At 38.5% G+C, this 19,384-nt stretch overlaps 1 pseudogene; it reads left to right on the top strand.

Annotated features, from left to right (window-relative positions):
- Window positions 1–11,055: 11,055 nt before the first annotated feature.
- Window positions 11,056–11,834, top strand: LOC148822751 (uncharacterized; annotated as a pseudogene).
- Window positions 11,835–19,384: the final 7,550 nt, after the last annotated feature.

Below are 19,384 nucleotides of genomic sequence, written 5' to 3'. Positions count from 1 at the left end.
GAGCCAGCTCAGCAGATGATAACAGTCACAGCAGCTTCACCTATTCTGAACTGATTGCAGCGATTTCCACCCTCAAGGCAGGGAAAGCTCCAGGACCTGACCACCTGCATCCTGAACAGCTTACCCACCTCTCTGCACCTGCCTTAGAATGGCTACTAGCATTTTTCAACAACTGCCTGTTACTAAACAAAATGCCAAAGATATGGAGAACAGCAAAAGTCATCGCTATTCTTAAACCAAACAAACCACCTGAGGACCCAAAAAGCTACTGGCCAATCAGCCTCCTCTGCATCACATTCAAGCTTATGGAAAGGCTAATATACAACAGAATAAGCTCTATCGTAGACCCACAGCTCCCAAATGAACAAGCAGGTTTCAGGACAAATAGATCAACAACCGACCAGGTCTGGTGTATGGTTGGTGATATCGAACAATGCTTCCAAGAAAAAAAGAAAGCGGGTGCTGTTCTTGTGGACTTAACAGCAGCTTATGACACAGTCTGGCATAAATGACTCATACTCAAACTGCTTCGTATTATCCCAAACAAGAAAATGGTCCTTTTTATCCAAGAACTAATCTCTAACAGATCATTTACCTTAACACTGGGCAACGACACCTCCAGGAAATTTTACCTTAAGAATGGCGTCCCACAAGGTTCGGTTCTGGCGCCAATGCTATTTAACATCTACACAGCTGACCTGCCATGTACAACTGCCAAAAAGTACATATACGCAGACGACATTGCTATTATGCATTGCTCCACAGACATCAAGGCAATAGAAAATACACTATCGAATGACCTGAACAAGCTGAACTGCTACTTCAAAAACTGGAGGTTAAAACTTAGCATCACCAAGACAGTGAGCAGCATTTTCCACCTCGCCAATCGCCTTGCTAACATAACAATCAACGTCAAGTGCGAAGACAAAACTATTCCATTTGAGAAAAGCCCGAAATATCTAGGAGTTGTCCTTGACCGCTCACTGACCTTCAAACAACATCTGGAACAAACAGCAGGAAAAATCCAAGCAAGGAACAACCTCCTGCGAAGACTAGCTGGCACTAGCTGGGGTGCAAATTTCACCGTCTTACGCACCTCTGTGCTTTCTCTGGCCTTCTCAGTAGCTGAGTACTGCTCTCCTGCCTGGCACAACAGCAGCCACACGAAGAAGGTAGACACAGCCCTGAACAACAGCATGCGCATTATAACCGGGTGCATTAGATCTACGCCCACTGAATTGCTACCGATTCTCAGCGGCATCTCCCCACCTAACCTTTGCAGAGAAGCAAGTTGCATCAACCTTGCACAGAAAGCCTCGGATGACTCCAACCACCTGTTGCACGATGCCATCTGCAACTGGAACACCACGATCCTCCGATTAGAAAACCGACACTCACCTTCTAACACAACGAGGCGCCTTATGAAAGAAGCAAACAACAACAATGGCACTAATTGGGCTAACAAAAAGTGGCAAGACGTGTCGAATAATAACAACCACAGACTGAAACAATTTATTGACAAAGTAACCAACAAACCCGCTGGAAATGACCTACCCAGACAAGCCTGGGTCAAGCTGAACTGACTAAGAACCAGACATGGCCGTTTCCGGGCCACCCTATACAAGTGGGGTCTCACTGATAACCCCACTTGCGAATGCGGCAATGGCAAGGAGCAGACGTTCGACCACATCCTATACTCCTGCCCTCGCTTCAGATGCCCCGGCAACTTTATCGATTTGGATGATGCCAGCCGGGACTGGCTGAGGCACCTGACTGTGACAATATAACTACAGATGCAGCCATTCAAAATGCGCGGGCGATACCGCATTATTTTCCGGTGCGCTGTACGCAGTCTACCGCGAGTTACCGGTAAATACCGCTAGTTACCGTAAATTTTCCTATTATACCGCAAGCAAAATAATAGTATCCGGAATTTCCGCAAGGTGGAGCTAATAAAGCTCAACCTCTCATGTTTGAGCTGTCGCCATCAAAGTCTTTAAAGAAGATATTACTAATAGTATTAATAATGAATGACCTTGGACAAGCTGTAAGTGTAAACTCAAAGTATTGCCCTGGTCCACATTGTTTTTTTCATTGACCGTCTTTGTAAAAGTAACACCACAGCATTTCGCAATCACGCATTTGTTTCCAATCATGCAAAGTACAGTAATTTTTGAGAATCGATTCACCATGCCTTTCACATGCTCATAAAAGAGATTGATTTAGGAACATAAACATATCACCGTATGCAAACTGTACTGTATACAGTATGTATATGTATATTTAATGTCTTAACTGTGCCTGTTTAAGTATTGAATATTTATATGGAATTTTACCACTGAAGGGAAATCTTAGTGCCTGAGCATAAAAAGAATAGGAGCATACTGCAACGCGTGTGAAGGCCATAAACGATATTAATTTTGGAACTTAAACATACAGTATATGGCTGGTCTTGGTACTTAAAAAAAAACATACACACCAGTATTCCATTTCTCCCTAAACATTTTAAGCATCGAAGTCTTTAACTAACGTGATACCGGAGTCAACAAGCATACTTTTAGAATTTAGTATTAGAAAAAGCAATTAGGTTTATGAGCAATCTAATTACTTATTCGTTTAAAACGCTATATAAAATAAAGTTTATTATTAATTTAATGCATGAACAAAGTTATACTGCTATTTTCCTTAGATACGCGATTAAAAAAAAATAATTTTTTGAATCCCCAGCGGAACACATTCCATAAGAATCAGCGCTTTTATATATCGCCTTTAAAGGTGGCTTCTCAAAACGCTTTACAGGATAAAAACAACAATAACAGCAACAACAACAATATTGTATTTCATTGCACTTTGAAATATGTATGTTTAAGTTCCAAAATTAATATCGTTTATGGCCTTCACACGCGTTACAATATGCTCCTATTCTTTTTATGCTCAGGTACTAAGATTTCCCTTCAGACCAACGGACCACGAGTGCCCCTGTCGGTCAACCAATCACGTACCACGGTACCGCGCATCATCGTGCGTCACAATGCGCGACGCCATAGCCAATTACCTCCGGTACGTGTGTGTACCGCGCACTTTGAATGGCTGCATCTGTATTTAACCTCTGCATGTTAAGCTCATACAAATATATATAGAATCCATAGTAAGAACACTACTTCCTGTTATTGTAAAAAGATAAATGTTGTAGTGATTTAACATCACTTGATAGTTATATGAATATGGAATTGTGTAACTAAGCAGCTAAAATATCACACGTAGACATTTCGGAAACATTTTGACATCTGTTTCGGAAACTTTTATTGTCCGTGTAGTGGTGGTGTAGTAGTAATGGACAGCACTGCACCCAATGGTTCAAAGTGCGATTGGAGTATTACTTTCGGTTTGTTACTTACAGAGTGAACACATAAAAATAGTCCCTTTGTATAGCTTGTTGTTGTCTCTGGCGTGAATTTGTGTATCTGGTGTAGGCATCCTCTCACGAGGCACCAATAAATGTAGGGGTTTTGTGCATTTACTGGGACAATTATTAATTGTAGCAGTAAGTCACAAAATGATTGTTTGATGGCTATTAGAAAACCTACCTTGCGGGATAACAGCAACGCACACACACGGATACTAATACACGACAATACATTTATTAATATGCATAAACATAACAGATCTTATCAGTGAGGGTTAGCAGAATACAAAAGGTATATATTCAATCACGAAGAGTTACAAACCAAGAGGGACATACATTCAGTATACCATTCATTTATACTGTTTCGTAAATGAACTTGGATTACAACTTCTACACTAGATACTCAAAACCAAGTACATCACTCATAGGAATTAAATTGATATAAACTGGGGTTGAGGTAACAATTGAATTCTCGAGCTGTAATCCAGAAGGTTGAATACTCATCCAATCTGTGTGGATTCAGATCTCCTGCGGACACAAAGGAACAGCAGCAGGCTTGTTGCTGTGTCCAATCGGCGTTCTCTGGCCTGGTGCCAGGCAGTGCTGGTTCGGCGTGAGAGAAGTAGAAGGACGGAGAGATTTCTGCTGCGATGCTGACAGTGACTCTCTGAAGACCGTCTAGTTAGTTCTGGCTTTACTAGCGAGAGTTTGTGCACATGAGAAAAGTGACTGCGGGTCCAGCAAGTCACACTCTTTAGACGGGAAGAAGACCGGTTCGTTCCCGATGTAGCGCTAGTCCTGAATCCTGAGATTCAGCTGTCCACAGTTCCGACCGCAGTTCACTCGTTGATCAGGTGAGAGTTCGTGGTGGGTTCAAGAGGCTTGCTGCTGGGCTAACCTCGGGCGGATCCTTTGGTTACGCGCGGCAACCTCCATTCTTGACTCTTAGAACAAAGAATGTCCTGGAGGAGCCCTTTCTGGGCCCTGTGCTGCCTGTTTTTGCCTGGAGGAACTTTGGTTGTTCATTGGTTGTAAGTTTCGTGGGCATCCGAGACCCACATGGGGTTAACCTGCCCTACCAGTTCCTGATTGGCTGAGGATGAGTAACCATGCAAACAACTTGGGTTTAGACTCTCCCTTGGAATCTCCCAGACAGTAAGGTGCCAGAGATTACAATTTATTAGGGTTGCTGGAGAATCTCAGCCTTGGGAGTTGCTACTTATCAGGAAGCTCTATCAGCTAGAAAAACACCTTAAATGTAAAACAAATGGAATGGCCTCTCTGTATCCAGCACCACCGAGATGAGGGAGAGAGAGACTGGCAAGGGAGCAGCAAACTTAATTCCTGTATTTTTAATAAGCCTTGCCGCTACACTGGATAAATTAAGTGATGGTATTGTGATTAAGGATTTCTTCGCAAAATTCTTTAAGGGAAGAAGGGTTATTTTTACAATTGGCACTCCGATATTCTGACTGATTTAATTCCCCTCATTTAGCTAAAATGGATAAAGAAATCATGCAGTATTTATATGTATTGGAAGGCGCTCTGTTTTATTAACAAACACTCAGACTCAAACCTGTGTTGTACAGTGATATAGACAAGGGTAATGTCATCCCCATTAAACAATGTGCTTATCGCGCAAATCCTGATAAACTAGAAATTAGACACAAGAAGAGTATTATTGTACAATGTTGTGTGGCTCTGGCAGAATTTCTCTGTAAACTGAAGAGTTATAGAGGAGACACGTTGTGTATCGCCTCTTTTTAAACTTGTAAGAATATTCCAATGTTAATGTGACACGGAAGATATTATTAACAACCTTTCAAATCTGAAACTGTTAACTCTACTTCACACCTGCATGTCAAGATCACAGTTTCAAAATATAAAAAACATCAAACCCTTGATTGGTGCATGGATGAGAACGTCATGATTATTTCACAAGGATGTGAAATGTGACAATTTGTTACAGTTACCATCAGGAGAAAAAAAAGTTTATTTTTTATTTGTGGGTGCTGCAGTGGCTTGCAGTGGCTTGCAATGGCTGGAGGGGGGGTGGAGGAGGGGCTCTCCTTGACAGCTGACACTCCTCCATACGCTTAAGTGAAAAATTAATAAAAATGCCAATGTAAACATCATATTTACAATTTGATGAAAATAAAAATGTAAAGTTTTCTAAAGCTTTCTCAGTCAAGAATGAGAATTCACATAGGGAACTGTGTAAGCATGCGTAGGCAGCAAAAGATCAGCTGAAGAGGGAAGAAAACGCATTTAGAGAAAACGATGTTTCAGGTGTGAAGAATACAGATCCCCAATTCAATTGCAGCCTAAACGTTTCCTCACACACCCTGCCCCACTGAGATTGGAATATACACAAACAAAGCACTGAAAGCTTTAAAAGAGATGATCAGGTGTTTCGTAGACATGGGGATAGTACATACAGTAATTCTGGCTTCATGAACTCACACCTGGGATTTGATTATTTAAAAATAAGTTTTTAAAAAAACTGCACCAGGTACTAGATCTTGTTTATATTAAAGTTATATCACTGGGCAGTGGTGGATGGTTAGTGGACTGTGCGCTATTTTAACCTGCTAATCTGCTTAACACCTGTAGAAAACATTTTATTTCTGTACAGAATGCATGTTGCTTTTACAAAAATAAAATGCTTCAAATGTTTAATTAATTAAGTAAAAAGAACTTACAGCTTACTCAAAGACTCTACGTGCATAAAAAGTGTTTTTAACTGATTTATATAGTCTTTTCATGTTGATTTAAGTGCCCTTCTTTCAGTTGGATTGCATGATTATTGTTATGATTTCTCTATTATTATTGAATCCATCAACTCGTTCACTTGTGATGATTTTGGAAATATTTTGACATATTCCTTTTAATTCTGAGTTTGTAATGTTGTGCTCTCTGTACGAGTTAAGCTTTGATGCAGTAAAAATAAATGTATTTCCCACAAGCTATACTGTAGTGGCTTTTAAACTATACAACATTGCAATGTTTGCATGCATCTTTGTTCAAGTTTTAAAACTACAGTATGGAAAAATGAGTGTTAAGAAAAAACAGGACATTTGATGGATGGTTGCCTTATATTTATTTTAAAAAATGAAATAAAAAATTACGATACAATGACGTGTTCCTGCCTAACTCAAACATTGCGTGACTTTGAAAGCTGTAAAAAATGGTTTAGATAGCAGAATGTCACCTTGCTCTTACAAGCGGCTCTGTTAAGCAGAGTTTGTGTTAACATAACACAACATTGTCAGTAAAAAAAAAAAATGACCGCGGGCACTTTTCCTTCCCCTGTATATTCTCATGTACTAGTAGAATAGGCGAACCTTCCAATGAAAGATAGGTTCCTTTCATCCAAGACTGTCAGGAAACAGTCGAAACTTGCCACACCCTGACTGCTAATTCAACCAACCTTTTTTAATAGCCTTGCAAATGCACTCACATTGTAGGATATGCACTTGTCGCGTCACAGGTGTCACATTTACTGTACATGCCAAACCGGTTACTATCCTTTGTGATTATTTTTTCTCCATAGCCTCCGCTTTATCATTTATACAGTATGCCTATTCCAGAGACATTTTCATTGTTGATAACTATGCAGGGAGAGCATGTAGATTACAAAACACTCTACGGCGACAGAAGTGAGCAATTACCTGCTCGAAAATGAATGTGTTCCCAAAAGCATATACTGTACAATTATTGCAACATTTGCAAACATTCCCGATACATAACCACGTTATGTACTCTGGCAGAATACACACTGTATTAATTATTGTTGCTGCTGGGCTTCGAGCTTTGAGCCACCTACTTACTTATTCGACTAGCTTGTAGAGAAAGTCATTGCCCTTCCCTCTGCCTGCCTCACCTGTTCCCATTTTTTAACCATTCTGTGTCTGAATCGCAGCGGGTTGCAAGCCCTGTGTCCTTTGTTCACAAAGTTATTGACATCTGAAACATCATGTCTCATAAATAGGTATTTTAATAAGCGAAGCTTATGAAATCTGAAGAAAAAAATGACTGAAAAAGTTACAAGAAGCTTGAAATTATTATTATTAAATTAATACTGTTAATAATGACCAGACACATTATTATAGTTTCAGTGGTATTTTTAATACCGCTTTGTTATTCTCGATTCTAATTACAATATACACGATTTCGTTTTAAGGCTTGAGGCGTCTGTTAAATTGCCGCACTGAATAAAGTGTTTTGAATTAAACCGATTGAACAGTTGACAGTATTCACGTTTGCTAATTCATATTTTTATTTAATCATTTATATAACTTAGCATTGAATATGTTATAATATATATACAAAAAAAGTTAATATAGTGTACATAATACTTCATTACATAAATGAGTCAAATTCAAAATAAAACGTGTTTACAAAGAAAGTGGATTACAGTAATATTACCAGCTATATAAATACATATATTTAGATCCTTAAATTAATATTGTTATTAATTTCTTTAGATATGCAATTCAATATTATATTTCCTATTAATAAAATTCTAAAAAGTATGCGTTTCTTTTCCTGCGATTATGAGTGCAAGTATTCATAGAAAAGGTTAATCACTTAACTCACTTAACTTTGAACGTGTTGTGATATTTAGAAATACAGTATCAACAAATTCAATATAGTGTCGATAATATTTACTATTTTAGTTTTTCACAGAAATGTTTATTTGTTAAAAGGAAACTCATGGCAGCAGCTGGGTTTGAACCCCCCGACCTCTAGCATACAAGTCACACACCTAAGCCATTACACCACACACATAATCACATGGGAATGAGTTAAACTGATGTAGACATTTCCAAAGTGTACTACTGTGATAATTTGAGCTATATGAATATAATTATATTGTTATTAATTTCTTTAGATACGGGATTCCATATTATATTCCCTATTAATCAAATTCTAAAAAGTATGTGTTTTTTTACTGCGATAACAAGCGTAAGTATTCACAGAATTGGTTAAAACATTATAAATTTTTACGAAGAATAGAAACTTAATATAGTCAGAAGGAGCACGTAAAAACTATTCCAAAATAACCACAGTATGTAACCGAATGAAAGACTTTGATGCTTAAAATGTTAATAAGAAAGTGGAATACTGGTGTGTATTATTTAAACTACCAATACCAGCCATATACAGTTTACATAATATGTTTATGTTCCTAAATTAATGTAACCCGGTGGTTATGGAGGGGATATTTGAAATCTGACACTGAAATTGGTAGCTGTCGCTTTAAGGCATGCACGTATGAGTGACGTCAGTGCCCCAGTAATTGTGGGAGTGGACATCGTAAAGTTGAGCGTGGTGTGTGGCTACGTGTGATGTGAATGCAGAGGTAACTGTTCAGAATTCAGTTGATTGTGTAGCTATCAAAAATGAAGTTTGTTAATCCTTGAAAGAGACATATATTGCTGCTATATGAGTGGAGGGTGACATATTAGTTAGACAAAATTGGTGGATGTTTAGGGATGAAGTGATCCTGACTCCCATGAGGTTCCAGTTCTGTGTGGGTGGGTTCATGGGAATAATGTCCATAACGGTAAATGGTCATACATTTTTGTTAGATGTTTGCATTTCTTTAACCATTGTTTGTGGAGGAAATTATTTGTTTTGTTCTTTGAGAATGACCTTATTCTGTTTAACTTGTTCAGAGCGTGTTAAAAGAAGACTGTGATATTCTGTGCGTCTTGGATTAGACGAGATCAAAGAGTGAGTAGTTTTGTTTTTATATTTCTGTGATGTAATGGGACCAATGAAGAATGTGGCATCAGACTAATATGGAGTATTTCTTTCCATAGGGTAATTGCCACTACCATATTTTTTCTTTGTCTTTGTTATTTTAGTAGCGCTTTGTGCATCCTGGTGTGTGTGTATATCTCCATGTATATCTATGTGAATCTTTTGGGTTAAAGGTTATACTGCATCCAATCTAAGTTCTGTAACAGAAAATAATACAACCACTCATTTTTATGATTTAATGCAGATCCAGAATAAAAAGAATCCCTATTTAAGTTTATTGTAGTACGATGTGTTCTTTCTCAGGCTACAAATCTTGGTACCAGGAGTGGGGTATTCTGAGCATTTGGATGCAGTATAAAGTCAAGTAAAAAAAATAAAATAAAATATGGTAGTGGTGAAGAGCTGCACTGCGGGTGTCCGGTCTGCGCAGAGAGGTGTGGGAAGGACACCAAGGTGAGCATCCTGGACGTCCGGAGCAGGGACCCAGGAGAGGATCACCGGCAGAACCAGCATCCCGGACTGTTCTAGCATACGTTGGCAGAGACTTTAGTGCTAGTTATCACTTTCTGTAGCCAGTCACTGAGTTTGAGTTCTACAGGCAAATAGTGCACTATACAATGTCACGAGAAGCAGATGACTGTTCTCTCTCAGAGGAGGAAACTCTGAATGAGACAGATGTACAAACTCAGCTTAGGGAGTTGAATAGGAAGCATGAAGAAGTGATGGCCAATATTGCTTCTTGGAGTAATGCATCCTCACGATCTTATGTCTATGTCCCTAGGGCACGTCATATTTCTCCATTTAGTGGTGATTATGAAAAAGATGGCAGGTCAGTTGATGACTTCATTGACGAAGTGGAGCGGGTGTTGCGTGTTCGTAACCGGTCACCTGTTGATAAGTTTGATTTTGTTATGTCTCTTCTGAGAGGTCCAGCCTTAGAAGAGGTTCGCCTGCGTGGTGTAGATGAAACGGATTAAATCAGTGATATATTTGGCTATCTCAGAGATGCATTCAGAGATAAGCGCAGTACTTCTCAGTTGCTGAATGATTTCTATGGCCGAAAGCAAAAGGAGGGTGAGAGCATTCTTGATTTTTCACATGCTCTGTCTCAAGCTTGGAGTTTGATCTTGAAACAAGCTCCTGAGGTTGTAGCCAAAGAGAGAGAGATGCTTAGAGATCAATTAATAGAGGGAGTCAAAGATCCTGTACTTAGGAGGGAGCTCTGGAAATATGTGAGGGACAAACCAGAATATACCCTGATAGAAGTGCGTGAGGAAGCATATACTGTATATGGAGTATGGAGGAGAGCTCAGTGAATGTAAAGGCCTCTAAAACTACAAGCAAGGGGCTTGATAAGTTTGCAGAGGGGGAACAATGTACTTTGGTTAACAGTGATGAAACAAAGTTAGTCACGCTGGAGGATGTCCTGAAAATGGTAGCAGAGCAAGGGAAAGCCATTAGAGAGCTATCCCAAGCGGTAAAAGATCTTGTCATTCAAAGAATGAGGCCTAGCGGGGTTAGAGGTAAACAAAGCATTCAGATGAAGTTCACAGATGATGGAAAGCCTATATGTTTTAAGTGTCAGATGGAAGGACATGTAGCACGAAATTGTCCAGTGAGGCTGACTGAAAATGGGGAGGGGTCAGCTGCTCCTAGTCAGCAGGGAAACTAGAGCCCTCGGTTGTGGTGAGTCGCGGGTGAATGAGTGAAATTGATGCAGATGTTTACAAAGAAAGTGTACTACTTTGATCATTTGAGTTATATGAATATAATTATATTGTTTTTAATTTCTTTAGATACACGATTCCATATTATATTCCATATTAATCAAATTCTAAAAAGTATGCGTTTTTTTACTGTGATAATGAGTGCAAATATTCATGGCACCTCACCCATTGTCGCTGCTCTACGCCGACGATGTCTTCTTGGTGGATGAAGAATGCCAAGAGCTCCAACACCAAATGCAGAGATGGAAGATCCGACTGGATGAGCATGGAATGCGGCTGAACACCAAGAAGACCGAGTACATGGAGTGTGGCCCTCAAACGGATGGAACTATCAGTATCAACGGTGAAGACCTCAAGAAAGTGACGCAGTTTAAATACCTCGGCTCCATCATCAGCAGCGACGGCGACACCTTCCCAGACGCCAGGGCCCAAGTGAACGCAGCATGGATGAAGTGGCGCCAGGTCACCGGCGTTCTCTGCGATCGCCGGATGCCAATCCGACTCAAAGCCAAAGTTTACAAGACCGTTGTCCGTCCTGTCGCCCTGTATGGATCGGAATGCTGACCAGCAACTTCCAGGCATGAGCAGGCCCTCCATGTCATGTCATGAGGATGATCCGCTGGTGTCTCGGCCTAACAAGATTTGACCATGTCCTCAATGACGATGTCCATCGACGCATGGGAGTGGCACCAATAAGGGAGGGGATGCGAGAAGGAAGACTGCAATGGTATGGACATGTGATGAGAAGTGGCGACCACACGGTGGCACGGACAGCAATGTGACTGAGCCCGCAGGGTCGACGACCGCGAGGGCAGCCCAAGAAGCGGTGGATGGATCGGATCACTGAAGACATGCGGAAAGTGAATGTCGCCCCAGAGGACACCTATGACCACACCAAATGGAGACGGGCGTGCCGACAAGCGCTAGGATGAAGAAGAATAATGAGTGCAAATATTCATAGAAAAGTTTAAAACATTATAACTTTTTATGAAGTATATAAACTTAATATAGTCAGAAGGAGCACGTAAAAACTCGTATGTTACAATATTTCATCTGGTACATATCCGAATGAAAGACTTTAATGCTTAAAATGTTAAGGAAGAAAGTGGAATACTAGTGTGTATTTTTTATTTAAACTACTAATACCAGCCATATACAGTTTACATAAGGAACAAGTAATACGTTTATTCCATGCTGAAAAGAAAAGAAAGAAAACACAATGTTTCGGCCGTGGAGCCTTCTTCATGTTTTCTTTCTTCTCTTTTCAGCATGGAATAAACCTATTACTTGTTCCTTTGCAGCCTACACATGCTGACACAGCTACCCACCTGAACTATAGTTTACATAATATGTTTATGTTCCTAAATTAATATTGTTTATAACCTTCAGACGTGTTTTGCTCCTCTTCTTTTTATGCTCAGCTACTAAAATTTCCCTTTAGTTGTAAAATTCCATATTAATATTCAATATTAAGCGGATTAAAACATGCACAGTAAAGAGAATAAATGATTAAATCATTTCACTAATAACCAACGCACCATGAGTGCCCCTGTCGGTCACTTTGACAAGCCAATCATGTACTGCGGTACAATGTGGTGAACTGTAGATAATTTCGCACTGTATGGGGTTGTACCATGCATTTTGACCGACCGCATCTGTATATATACAATGTTGCAATTTTGTAATGTAAAATGCTACATTGTATATTTACAATGTTACAAAATCAGCAGTTGGAAAAAGTACTAAATGGGGAAGTTATCTAAACAATAAAAAGTAATATTCTAATGCCATCTTGCTACACAAGCAAATAGCAAATCTGAATAATTTCACCTCCTTAAATCAGGGAATACCAAGCATTGCATGGCTTTTATTTTCCTGCATAGCTAGAGAAAAGAGTAATAACTGGACCTAAACTTAGACAAATATTTACTATCAACAAATAACAGAACTATACAAACATATGGCATTACACAACATACAACTGTCAAATTAAGAATGGATATGTGCAATAAGATAAGATCACTTTATTGGCCATATACAATTTCTTGTATTAGGAATTTGTCTTTTCACATACCCCAACTTGCTCTCCATGAGACACACAGACACACTGACAGAGAGAGAAGCTTGGGGGCAGAGCGCAGGGTGATATGGCACCCCTGGAGCAGTTGGGGTTAAGGGCCTTGCTCAGGGGCCCAACGCAGTAAGATTCCTCTGCCGGCCACAGGATATGAACTGGCAACTTCCCAACCATAGGCACAGATACTTAGCCACAGAGCCACCATACCACCCAGTATTCTTGTACAGGGAGAATACCTTCAATGTACATTATTTAGAAATTCAGAAACCCATCTTTAGATTCTAAAGACAATAAAATCTTATCAACCCAAAGAGAGAAAACTTGTGTCCCAATAAACAAAAAATCATGAAACCTTTTCTAACAAAAGCATCACTGAAATAGATGGTAACTCTCATAAGACAAGCTTAAGGGGAAGGGGAGGATAGTAAATGATAGTAGATGATGGAGATGGCTGTCCATCCTTCTGTTTTTGTTCTTCTCCTTTTCTTGCTTCCCTGGTATCCCCTTTCTCCCTCCTGTCTGCCTCATTTAATATGTCAGGGGGAATAATCCAGTCACTGTTGACTATATTGAACTATGCTGAATATATGGCTGATTTAATGACAATATTTTCACTTAACCTCAGTAAATTATTAGGACTCCCTTTGACCAGCTGTGTCTTCTTCAATGGTTACATGCTGCTTGGCCCAGCCGTGCTAGATACAGATGCAGCCATTCAAAATGCGCGGTACAAACCCGCGATACGGTAAACTACCCACAAGCCACCGCGGGGCACCACAGGGCACCGCGGTAAGTGATTGGCTGGCCAAAATGACCGACATGGGCACTCGTGGTGCATTGGTTGGTAGTGAAAAGATTTTTTTCATTTAATGTCTTTACTGTGCATGTTTTAATCCGCTTAGTTTTGAATATTTATATGGAATTTTACCACTAAAGGGAAATTTTAGTAGCTGAGCATAAAAAGAAGAGGAACATAATGCATCTGAAGGTCATAAACGATATTAATTTAGGAACATAAACATTACTGTATGTACGTAAATTGTACTGTGTATGGCTGGTCTTGGTAGTTTAAAGAAAAAATACACACCAGTCTTCCATTTCTCCCTAAACATTTTAAGCATGAAAGTTTTATGAAACGGTACCCAAATATGCGATTGCTGTATAGAATGAATTTTAATTTCTACCGGACTGTTACATTTCTACCGGACTGTTACACCAACGCATTAGCATGTTAAAGCGATTTCATTGAGGAGCCTAGCTTTCTTAACTAGTAAGTACTGTACTTCCTTGGTTTTGGAGGGGGGAGGTGTCTTTCGCTGGAAATCTCACCCCCTTCTACTTTGAAAATACCTGTGAAACCGGTTTAATTCGTCACAGCCAGCACTCCCGCAGAGAGGGGGTTGTACTCGTTAATGTCTAAGCCGGAACACATCATTATATCTCATTTTGTATTTCTATAAAAAAATCGTTTGCCCAGCCTAACACTATTGTTGTTATTGTTTTTATCCTGAAAAGTGCTTTGAGGAGCATAGCTTTTTCACCACTTAGATTACTTTTTGATACCATCCTTACACAAAGCAGAAACTTCTTGTATTTTCCGATGACATACAAGTGGAAACATTACAGATTTTAATAATCTTTTTTCTAAACCAGGGAAAATCTGATCATGTTTCTCTATAACAATAATAAAAAAAACTTTATTTTACATATCACCTTTAAAAGTGGCATCTCAAAGCAATGCAGTAGATGTAAACCACAGATTACAAAGTAAATACCCAGACAAACGATCCACTCCTGCCCTCACACCTAAAGAAGACTATTTTAAATTTCTTTGCGCGGTCCATTGTGCAATTAACCCTTGTATGTGCTGTCCTTAAGGTGATATCACATAAAGGTGATATGTAAAATAATGTTTTTTATGATTGTTATAGAGAAACATGATCAGATTTTCCCCGGTTCAGAAAAAAAGATCTAAAGTATACTAGTTTGTCACTAGTATACTTTTAATACAGTCTTTGCTGTGCTCTTGAGATCCTTGTGATATTTCGAGCTCTGGTTGAATGATACAGATGCAGCCATTCAAAATGGGTGCGTTATTTTGCGGCATACCCCGGTGGGCGTGTCGCGGTATCACGCAGTGTCACGTGGTTAATCGCGCATCATTTGACGCTCTGCCGGAAACTATCCGGCGTCACCTTGTAAAACCGCCAGGGGGAGCTTAACCTCTCATGTACAGCATTTGAGCCTTTAATTTTGAACAGTGTATTACAGCATGTTAATCTTCAGTCATTAAAATGTTGGTATATTTTATGAAAGCAAGATTGCTCAGTTGGACAAAAGTACACAACCTACCTTTATCAGAAATATTTATGCATCAAAGCCTTTACCGAAGATATTACTAATAGTATTAATAATGGATGACTTTGGACAAGCTGTATACTCAAAGTATAATTTCTTTAGCACATTTGTACAAGCACTTGGAATCTGTCCAAGCCATACTTTGTCAGGCATTTTGTTTTACTTCAACGGGCATAAAAACTTCCTTGCTTTTAACAGGGCGTTTCATAATTTCTAACTACGAAAATGATTTAAAATGCGACACCTATCATTCAACTAGAGCTTAAAATATCACAAGGAAAAATACACACCGGTATTCCATTTCTCACGTTATACCGGAGTCAACAAGCATACTTTTAGAATTTGATTAAAAGGGAATATAATATGGAATCGCGTGTCTCAAGAATTTAATAACGGTATGATTATATCCGTGTACTGCGGCAGGGCTGTGTAGGGCTGTTTCGCCTGCCTGCTCATGCGAGCTGACTGTAGCCGACTGGTCTAGGTGCGTGCCTGCCAACGGGCAGGTTGTGTGCTCGAATCCAGGTGGAAGGTGCTGGACCTTCCAGTTTTATTTATTTTTTAATCGCGTAACATATTACCGTATGCAAACTGTACTGTATACAGTATGTATATGTATATTTAATGTCTTAACTGTGCCCGTTTAAGTATTGAATATTCATATCTAATTTTACCACTGAAGGGAAATCTTAACATAAACATACAGTATATGGCTGGTCTCGGTACTTTAAAGAAAACATACACACCAGTATTCCATTTCTCCCTAAACATTGTAAGCTTCGAAGTCTTTAACTAACGTGATACCGGAGTCAACAAGCATACTTTTAGAATTTGATTAAAAGGGAATATAATATGGAATCGCGTATCTAAAGAAATTAATAACGATATAATTATATTCATGTTGCAAAAGAACTGCAACGGACATAAAAACTCCCTTGCTTTTAACAGAGCGTTCCATAATTTCTAACTACGAAAATGCCAGGTGAAAGGATTTGTAAACATATTTTGTTAAAGCAAGTCAGTTTTTTCTGCAACACATAAAATACATTTTTCCAAGAAAGTTTAGCCTTTGTCACTAATGAAACCACTAAATAAAGACATAAATATAGAAATCTTAAGATTTGTTTTATTTAATGTTGGTAGCAGGATGAACTGTCAGAGTGTATATTTTGCTCGCAAAGTTGCTGCAAGATGTTAACAGTGAAAAAGGTATTTAGAAATGAGTTATTTCAAGATGAAAAAGAAAACATACACGAAACATGGTTTCATTACGACCAGAATCGGTCTTGAGATATTTTTAACTTGATTTACAGTATTTGAGAGGTATGTCTTAACACCGATACTACAGTGCTTAAGTACTGCTCACGTATATGTTTCTAGGTTTATATTATGCATTTCATACGGTCAAATTACTTTTGAGCAACTAATAAGAAGCGCGAAACGGTATGCATTTTACTTTCGTTTTGTGCTGGGACCCGTGGATTGATTAGAGATCAAGTACATACAAGTCATTTTTTAAATGTTGTAGTTCGTCTTGAAAAAATGTTACGAGTACATCATCTATCAACAATCACACAGGTTCTGTTTCCATATTGCGGATTTTGGTTAGGTATTATCAAATCCAGTGGCGCTGTTAGTTTACTGAGTCCCATGTCACATGGTCTGTGATTGAAGCCAGTTAGACCGGTTTAATTCGTCACAGCCAGCACTCTTCAGGTGTGAGGGTCTTCTGCTCAGAATGAAACGCGAATGTTTGTGTATATTCTAATGGTAGTGGGGGCAGGGTGTGTGGGAACAGGTTTGGTTGAAATTGCATTAGAGTTCTATGTTCTTCACACCTGAAACATTTTCTCTGAAAGCATTTTCTTCGCAGTTTAACCGATCTTGTTACAGCATGTTACAGTTTACTTTTATTAACCATATTAATTTTAAGTGCTTAATGTAAAATCTTGTAAAAATATATTTTCATTTCATTGTTCAAATATACATTAAGTCTGACTATCATATAATAAGTTAAATACAAAACTAAAGAAAAAATAGGGATAAATATAATTCAAAATATTTTGCTAACAATGTTAACTGTTTATGAATAATAAAATGTATTAACTAAGGAGTAGGATGGCACAGTTGTTAGTATGTTTTTTGTTTTGTTTCTTTTTCATAAATACAACAGTAGTACCTGATGTCTCAGTGGCTTTCAAAATTTAATTATGCAATAAATAACCACATGTAAGACTCTGATGCTTAAAATGTTTAGGGAGAAAGTGGAATAATGGTGTGTATTTTTTCTTTAAACTACCAATACCAGCCATATACAGTCTGTAACGTAGGGATTTCTATACGTCTTTATTTAGTGTTTACATTAGTGACAAAGGCTAAACTTTTAGCTTCAGTAACGTGTACATATCTCCCCTTTTTATAAAACAACATGGTTGAAAACTGTTCCAGAGCCACTGTTGTTTCATCAGTGAAAAGTACATCATGAAATGCCTCTCCCTGTTCAATCCACTGGAAAAAAGAAAAGGAGCATAAAGCCTCTGATGGTCATAAACGATATTCATTTAGGAGCAGCATCAGAGGTATGTTTTTAACTGCACTGCATTGGAGAGAATACCATAGTGTGTTTTTTTTTTACTCCCTGGCGGAAACTCGCTTCCAGAAGAATCAGTATGGCTCAGAGATTAAATAAAACTTCACTCGCACCAAACAAATGTATATTTCTAAATATCACAACATGATCGAATTTAAGTCATTTTAATAACAATGAATAGTCACCTATGCGTTACAATATAAACATTTATATTGATTTAAATCGCGTTTAAATCACCTTTATTTAAAACCCATAAATAAAGCTGATACTGTTTAGACTTCCAATTATTTAAAACTGTATTAAAGCAGCACGATACACAATGCAACGTAAATCGCTATCTTTGTCTTCTGTGTAATAATGTTCACCTCTCTGTCCAGCAAATTTACAGGTTAAAAACAATACTGTTAGGCTGGGAAAACGATTTTTTTTAAGAAATACAAAATGAGATATAATGATATGTTCCGGCTTAGACATTAACGAAGAGCATAACGCGTGTACTGTATACACTCCAAGTACAACCCCCCTCTCTGCAGGAGTGCTGGCTGTGACGAATTGAACCGTCTCACGGGTATTTTCAAAGTAGGAGGCGAGATTTCCAGCGAAAGACACTCCCCCCCCCCCCCCTCAAAAACCCAGTAAGTACAGTACTTACTAGTTAAAGGCTAGGCTCCCGACTACGGCGAAAGGAACCCTTCTTTCATTAGAATACAATGAACATATTTTAGCCCTGAATGAATAAATAGCAAACATGGTTTACATAAAAGACATTTTTCCAAGAAAGTTTAGCCTTTGTCACTAATGAAACCACTAAAGAAAGACATAAATATAAAAATCTTAAGATTTTTAAAATGCATGACTTTGCTAAAATTTATTTGAAAATAAAAACAATTACAACCGCCAGGGGAGAGAGAGAACAGGGGAGGGATGTTGGTTTTGCATAAGGGGCGGGGCTATGGAAATTAGGTCTGTTTGGGAATGTGTAGTTACATGTTCTGGCTGTTTGTGAATTATCGTTGTTGAGTATGGAGTGTTGAGGTATTGATTTTGTGTAATGCTTTATGTTGAAAATTGAGGTGGATTTTGTTTATGATAAACAGGATAAACTGGGATGGGAGGAAGGTTTGGTTTTGCATAAGGGGCGGGATTATGATAATTGGAGGACTTTGCGAGAGTAAAATGGTTTGATATATTTGATTTTGTATTGTGGTTGTTATCTATGTTTTTGGTTGGTATTATGTTTATATGGTTGTTTTTGTTGGTTGGTTGTTATTATGGTTATTAATAATACGATCTATAGTTGAAATCTGAGCCTAAATAAAAAGAAAAAGCAAGTGATTAGGTTTATGAGCAATCTAATTACTTATTCGTTTAAAACGCTATATAAAATAAAGTTTATTATTAATTTGCTGCACAGAGCGGTGAATATTATTATGCATAAGACAAAGATAACGATCCTG

Source organism: Atractosteus spatula, chromosome 12 (assembly GCF_055471065.1).
Source record: "Atractosteus spatula isolate fAtrSpa1 chromosome 12, fAtrSpa1.hap1, whole genome shotgun sequence".
Lineage (NCBI taxonomy): Eukaryota > Metazoa > Chordata > Actinopteri > Semionotiformes > Lepisosteidae > Atractosteus > Atractosteus spatula.
Note: the sequence above shows the minus strand (reverse complement) of the source record. Positions and strands in the feature narration are given on the sequence as shown.